The sequence below is a fragment of the Rosa chinensis genome, chromosome 3 (assembly GCF_002994745.2).
Source record: "Rosa chinensis cultivar Old Blush chromosome 3, RchiOBHm-V2, whole genome shotgun sequence".
Lineage (NCBI taxonomy): Eukaryota > Viridiplantae > Streptophyta > Magnoliopsida > Rosales > Rosaceae > Rosa > Rosa chinensis.
In genome coordinates, this window is record NC_037090.1 from 43,691,587 (window position 1) to 43,699,791 (window position 8,205).

General features: G+C 37.3%; 1 long non-coding RNA gene across 1 annotated transcript; it reads right to left on the reverse strand.

Moving 5' to 3' along the window:
• Positions 1-3,518: 3,518 nt before the first annotated feature.
• On the reverse strand, positions 3,519-4,491 carry LOC112191663. Its single transcript, XR_002933057.2, has 3 exons — positions 4,423-4,491; positions 4,169-4,217; positions 3,519-3,633 (listed from the first exon to the last, which is right to left on the reverse strand). It is a non-coding gene; the product is annotated as an uncharacterized LOC112191663 (long non-coding RNA).
• Positions 4,492-8,205: the final 3,714 nt, after the last annotated feature.

The window sequence follows — 8,205 nt, forward strand, 5'->3', positions numbered from 1 at the left end:
TGAACATCAATCAACAACTCACATCAATCTACTTAAGGAAACATGCAGCCATGATTCCTTCTAACATTCCATATCCTATCCAAAGAAAGGACAACATGAGTCACCGCTATGACCATGCTCTATTTGCTAACTTAACCATCAAGTAGCAATTCAAGTCTCATCTAGACAATTAAAGGACAATGCCGTCGGAACTCTCCTTTAAGCTGCATACCTATGAGTCTCAAGCAACCTCGACCGTTACTCCCATAAGCTATCATGGCAGATAAACTAGAATTCTATTGAAATTGTAATCACTCGTCCTACCAAGGACGTGATTACCTATTTCCTGCCTTGATCACCATCTGCGATCTGTCACCATCTGTAACATATGATTTCAGACTCCGTCTAGTCATGAAATCAACATCAAGGTCGCCATCTGCAACTATCACCATCTGTGACATATGATCTTTAGACCCATCTGATCTCAGCTCAACCATTGATCACTATCTATCACCATCTGTGACTAATGATCTTCAGACCCCATCTGGTCATCAAATCAAACATTAAGGTCACCGTCTGCAACCTGTCACTATCTAAGATCTATCACCATCTGTGACATAAGATCTTCGTAGACCCTATCTGGTCTTAAGGTCAACGTTAAGTAAGTCACATCTGACTTAAAAACGTTACAACATCTAGTTTCGGTTTTCCTAATCCCTGCTCACCATCTGTGACCCTTGATACTAAAACCAATACATCTAAAGTGAGTCACGCTTGACTCAAAATGTAACATCAAGCTCAAGACTTTCCAAACAATAGAAAACATCTTTTTCTATAATATCGAATCCTGAAAAGTCACATTTAACAATAATATGAACACCATCATGCATATTATTATTCATCACAATAATTCACAAGGATATATATATATTTCATCTAAATATATATATGTAGTCATTCGCTCAGGAATGCCTACTAATACCAACTATAGTTTGCAGTTAAATAATTAACGCCAAAACAATAATGGTACTTCTGTTCATAAAGGTCCTTGTGAGATTTACTCACCTCGAAACTTCTGCTGCGTCTTCAACAAAACACAAAGCCGCCAATTCACAAATAATCATCCACTGTACTTCGTCAAGTACCTAATCACATACGTTTCCAATTTAGTGACGATTTACATTTGATTTAAGTTCGAAACCCTCTGTTTTGAACTAAAACCCTCAAAGTGGCGCCAATCGAGGCAAAACCACATCCAAGACCTCCCAAGGTCTCCGGAATACGCCCACGATCGATGTGACCAAACCACAAGTCGATCGGACGCTCGAATCCTCACGGATCGAATAAATCGATCGGTATGAAACTGTAAAAATCATAACAATTTCATACGAACTCCAAAATTTGCATATTATATATCGAAACGCTCGTATCAACGACTAGAACATATATAATACCACAAACAGTCCCTTACATGGCCGGAACACTGCCGGAACGCCGCCACAGGCGGTGGCGCACCGCCGCCGGCCAAAACTCAATATTTCACAAAACTCCCAACATCAAAAAGCTTCATCTAAGCATGCTTGTGAACTTTCATAACTGGATCGAAGTCAGAAAACAAGCTTAAGGGATCGAAAACTACCTCACAAGCCGTGAACAGTAATCCAATCCGAGTTTATCCGATTTCCACGTAAATCGATCGAAACAACCACCATAGATCGATCAGGAAGCCTATTCTGAACTCAACCAAGGAATCGTTGAAGCCATGAAGTCACCGGAGTTGTGTTTTCCGGCCGGGTCCGAAAACGCTAACTGTACAGCCTTGAAGCGCCGTACACGGTGGATCTCGTCGCTAGAGAACACCACAGGGACCACCAGACGGCGGAGATGATCCTGTCTGGAAAGTTTCGTCGCCGGAGATGGCCGGAGCTCGCCGGAAAAGTCGGGTCGGAATGCCGGGTTCGGGTCGGGTCAGTCGAAAATCTTCGACTCTGAGGACGCGGACGAGAGAGAAGAGAGAGAGAGGATGGCTTCCGGAAAAGGAAATGAGGAAAATGAAAATATTTTCTGATTTTTCCTTTATATACTAAAACGGAAACTTTTTCCAATAGCCATAACTTCCTCATACGAACTCCGATTTACGCGTTCCGCATGTCCACGAACTCGCATCGACGCGCTCTACGACTTTCGTGAAGGAAGTTTTCCGAGAATCCCAACATATAAAAAGTCAAACTTCACACGACCCCCTAAACTGTGAAATTCAAATATTTATACTTACGAAAATCTTTCCACTCTACATACAACCTACGAATTAAGCATAATAAAAAATATTCGTACAACTGGTCCATTATTAATTACCAAATTTAAATAACAGAAAACCAGGTCATCACAACTATTGTGTGAAGTATATTTGCAAGACTTATTTGTGTGGTCTGAATGCCCTTAAATAAGAAAAATGAAGACTCATATGTAGTCTCTTCTCTCATACAACAACACTTAAAAGTTGTGCTAATTAACTTTACACGACAATTATATGTGGTCGTAAAGAGAATCAGAGGACAATTAAGTGTCGTTCTAGGGTTGGTTTGTATGACATTTAAGTGTTGTGTGAAAGATTTTGAAATTATACATATATGATGTTGGGAAATGGTTTAGACAATAGATATCATATTCTTTCTGTTATGTCAATCTCATTACGACGACAATTTACTGTCGTTTGAGATTATTTAGACGACAAATTTTTGTAGTCTGAATATAAATAGTACGTGTTTTATATTGTCTGTAATCACATCCAATCACACTTATTTGTTGTTGTTATACACTTTAGCCAATACTTTCAACTAACTTATGTTGTTGTTTTGGCTTTCAGACTACAATTTTCTGTTGTCCCATTGTCAAAAAGACAATAGACTTATTATTGATTTTTGTGTTGTGTCTGTGTAGCTGCAACCACACGTTTTGCTGTGTTTTTGTTGTAGCTTGCAGTTTGTGACGACACATTTTAGTAGTCCCATGTACAATTGGTATGCATGCATTTTGGAAATTAAAATTGGCTATTCCTGAAACCATAAAATCCACATCCAAAATCATTCATTGCAATTTCCATTAATCCACCTTTGTCTCATGTACACAAACCTAATCATGAATATTGATTCAAAATGTCCCATATCTACTAATTTGGACATGCAGACAAGTCCAAATGCTTAAACAAGGAAGAATTTCTACTAGACACAAGTTAATAAAAGAACTAGCTAGCCATACTGCTGTACCAATTTCACAATCTAATCATGAATGGAATCACCCGAATCATAGAAGTGGTCATATATAGAAGACGGAAGGTATTCCGGGGTGTGTGAGTATATATGCATAACCCTGCAGATAATATGCACATAGAATGAAATTATATCCTTGTTTTGCTGGATCAGATATCATGCAACCAAGGACAAAGCAGTTTAGCAGAATAATAAACAAAATAGCAAAACATCAAGCCACATTACTCAAGTGTCCTTACCAAAGAAAAGAAAAGAAAAAAGCTTACCAAAGCGTGATTAAATTTGTCTTTGCTATTGTGGGCATCCATGAAAATGATAGCCAGTAAATAAGGATCCATTTTCTTGCAGCAAGCCAGCACAAACAGCAAACTGACGTCTTACAGCCCTTTGAAGCAAATCAGAGAATAGATTAGAGAACATATTAGCTTGCAAGAAAAAAACAAAAACCTTCAAACGACGAGCCCAATTAGAGCAAGAACAAAGCAAGAAACAAGATGATACCTCATGACTAACAAACTAACAAGAAGCAAAATCTTGACATCGATTATATTTCAAACAAACATCTTTCATGGCTTTACGTGTTCCCTTATAAGAAAAGAATAAAATAAAAAAATTTAAAAGCTTTCAAACACCATAGTAAGAATGCTAAAATAAAGCAACAAGTGCTTATTGACCGAGAGTTGACTCTACTAGATCTGCTTTATTCCCAGCTAGTGCCATGACCATATTTGGATTGCCTTGTCATAAGGGAATGATCCAAGTAGATAGAATTAGCTATATTGAAAGACGCAAACTCGCATAGAAAGTTAGTATACAGAGTACAGCACCTAAACAAAACTGAAATTAAAGTTATAGCCTAAAATTGTTTAAAGCAGCCGAGGACTGAGTGAGTTTAGACAGCAAGAAAGTGCGAGCAATACCTTGTGATTTCAGTTCTAGCACCCATTTTTTTGCTCGCTCAAATGAGGCCTACAAGAGAAAAAATAAAGTTGAATTTCTGTTTAAGGCATAATCAAGTAGCAGAACTTAAGAGCTTTCCTGGCACTATCCCTATATTCAACATATGAAACGGAAAAGAAAATTTCAAATGATACTTAGTTACACATAAACAATTGTCAGCTCGGGAAGACTAAAATATTTTCATTGTTTTAACTTTTATTTTTCAGAACTAGACCTCTTCGCAAAACGCAGCAAGGCTGACGTGCATTCCTTCACCTGCCACATAATAGAATTGCCAGAGCTCAGTACTTTCAGTCCTGAAGCCATTGTATGGTCTTATAATTTGAGGTTAGTGTTTTTGATAATCTCAACCTAGTTGGTTTAGAGTTTGAAAATTAGACAACTACATGAAGGTGTCTCACAGTCAAGAACCTAGTAGTCAAAAGTGTGGGTGTTCAGATGCAATGCAAACATTGTCAAAAGGAAACAAGTTTTTAAGTATAAATTGATTGAAACAAGTTTCAAAGTACTACACAATTTTGATTCTCCCGAAAGGTGTTATAGCCAAAGCAGCCAATGAAGATCAGACATCTAGAATTTGATCATATGCTTGGTATGTTACAAGTAAAAACTCCAACCTGAACAATGCCTCCAGGACTTCCAGCCACTCCTTTTAAATGAACTGTTTGAATGGAATCAGCAATTAGAGCTTGAGGAGCCAGAGACCAACTTTCCTCTAATATATCCTGAGGAAAAGCATGAAAATCAGTTGCTCAGCTTTATTCAAAATATTCCAGATTAGGACAAATAACATGCCTTGCTGCTCAGTGATGATAGAATAGGCATGGAATGCGGATGTGCGCTTATGTTTGAAATACATATAATAGAATTACTGTAATAAAGTCATGAAAACTGGATGGTGTAGCACCACTCCACTAGTCTTTTGTCATTGCACAGAAATGTGGAATTTGGATCTAGTGTGCATGAGACTGATTAAAATCTAATCGTTAGAAATAAACACTTTCAGAATAGCCCAAGGAATTCAGGATAGTGTGTCAAATAAAATTAAGTGATGACCTGTCAGTATTTACGTCAAATTGAATAAGAGTATTGTGAAAGGCTAAGTCAGCATGAATCGAGAACTACACACCTCAATATCAGTACTTGAGTACAAGAAAAGATCCTCTGTTTTAATCTCCATACGATCAGCTTTGCTCCCAATTTGCTCACTACTCTGCTAGCAGACAGCAATGTGAATTAAACTACAAATCATATCCTTTTTTTTTTTCTTTCTTTGTTTGTTTGTATGTTTTTCTAAAGACATAGCATGGCATGGTGAAACCAGAGATGTTTCAGGCTTGTTGACCAATTCATATTACTTCAGCTCCACAACCAAAGTCTTTTAGGCTTTCAGCCACATTTTCAATCTAAATGGATTACCACTTTTTTTTTTATTGAAATAAAATTATTATTCAGTTACCTTATCTCAGATAAGCGTTAAACAGTAAATAACATAATAACATTAACAATATGTAAAAGAATCCTCTAAACAAAATCTATGATTCAGCTGATCAGCAAACATAGAAAACGCTATTGCATACAAGAATTAGATAGCTGGAGAGCCACTATACTGCATCAGTGAACCTTTAGAACAGAATGACTTTATAAAAATACCAGGCTTAGGAAAACGCTAACCTCTTCACCGGAGACATTTAAAACACGGGATGCTTTACCCAGCTCATGTCTTTCAGCTATAAGTGCAGCAATCTGGCAATTTAATAGTATAATTTGACGTGGGAAAAAAGAAACAAAAGAGTAATAATCAATATGGGGACTAAGATTTTGAAAATCAAAGACATAACAGACATATAATTAGGTTCTGAATAAGCTGCAAAGGAAAAGCTCCATATGCTCAAATTGCAGTACCTGGAATACAAGTGTACTCTTGCCAGCACTAGGATCACCGCCAACTAAAACCAATGAACATTCAAAAAACCAGAAGGAAAAAAAAAAAAAAAAGCTTACTGTTGTGAATTTGGCTCGTTGATATGCCTAAATTGATTAGGATTCCAGGCAAAACCAGATGGGTAAGTGAAGATTAGTGCGCACAGGAATTCTTCTAGTATCCTAATGGGTTTTGGAATAGGAAGAGTTATTCCTATTGATTTAGACCTGGAAAGTAAGTTCTATTCTAGTTAGGAATAGGAAAGCTAGCTCTCTTTCCTTGTTCTAATAGTTTTAGGAATCCTAATGTGACATGTTTGTAACCAGCACCTATAATCTATAAATAGGGCTGCAGGGAGGTCACATAATGTGTCCTCAGATCAGAGAAGAGATCAAAGAGAGATCTGAGAGAGTTCTTAGCTACATATAAACACAAGGGCAGGGAGAGCCAAGGGTGATAGAGAGATCTAGCAAAGGGGTTGGGGATTAGCATAGGGATTTCAATAAGTACTTGTAATCAAGTTGTTATCTCCATAGTGCTAGTGATTCTCAAGAGAGATCACACAGAGGACGTAGGCAATTGTCGAACCTCTATAAAATTCTGTGTTGGTGTGCTGTGGTTTGTCTTGCTGTGATATTTTGCATCATCATCCTATTACTGTTTGCAGTCATAAGTCTATAAAGAGAAACAAGGTTCTGGGTAAAAGGTGCATATTTACTACACTTACAACCACTTAAATCACTGGGAACAAAAGGAACATAAACTATATACCAAAAGCTTTTAAAAGAAGCAACTAAATACATAAGCCAAAACACAGGACACGAGGACTGAATGATTCATATACTCCATAAGCCAAGGCTAAATGTTCATCAAAGTTAAGAATAACTGAAAGACAAAAGTTAAACTTGCAACAGTTATTGGTGAACAAAAAGAGACATAATTTGATCACACCTGGTACAGTACCACCGCCAAGCGCCGTAGCAACTTCATTTCCAAAGGTTCCATGCCTAATATCAACCACAAAAACATTTACAGAATTATCAAAATCATTTTCCCAACTCAAAAAGGAACCAAACATTCTTTCAAAAACTAACAGAGTCTAATATTAAACTGTGACACAAAACTTACAATGGAATTCGCCGATCTTTCCAACTAATCCCCCAGTTCACATCATTCAACCGCACAGACTTAACCTTCCCACTTGGCAACCAAGACCTCACCTTCTCTAGTTCACATCAGTCAAAATATCATCCAATTTCCTAATACAACACAAAATAAGAGACATTTTACTCAAAAAAAAAAAAAAAATCACTACATATTAATCATTTACTGAAACAAAAAAAAAATATCATAAACTCGAGGTCTAAGCCATATTAGCATCCCTATAGTGTCAATTTCACATTAACGTATATGCAAAAGCAAGATCTGCTATGATTGTTTCCATTTACAGATCATGTTCAAGTGTTGGGCTCTCACTTTTTCACTCCAAGTCCAACAAGAACAGTAATCACGTTCAATCGACCTCAAGAGTTGAAAAGGTCGAGAACAAAAAAGAAGGAATGAAATTTTAAGTTCTAAGAGAGCAAAATTCATACAAAAAAATTAAATGAATCAAGAAAGTAAAGTGAGAAAGCAAGAAAACCTAAATACCAAATCGAAGAGAAGAGAAGACCCACCTTTTCTTAGCAGAGGGTTGAGGAGTGGGTCGTCGTTCTTGAACTCGAGAAGGTTATTGAAGTCCATCATACCATGAAGAGAGGCGCAATGTAATAATCACCTTGCAGGTACTGGAAGTACCTGGTGACCTTCTATCGATAATCAAAGACGATATCGGAGTCTCGATTGAGGGATTTGCCGACAAAAAGATTATCGACTACGCCACCCCGGGATCCTACGACGATGTTGTTGTTATCGGCCTCTTTGCCCAGCCTGTATAAATCGACAATATAATTAGGCAACCAAACTGACCATTGCCCATAACCAAACCCTCCTGAAGTGAAAACTTTCGGAAAAGAAACAAACAAGCACAACAAACACAAGAGTCCTACCATGGAAGCCAAATTTTTGTTTTGT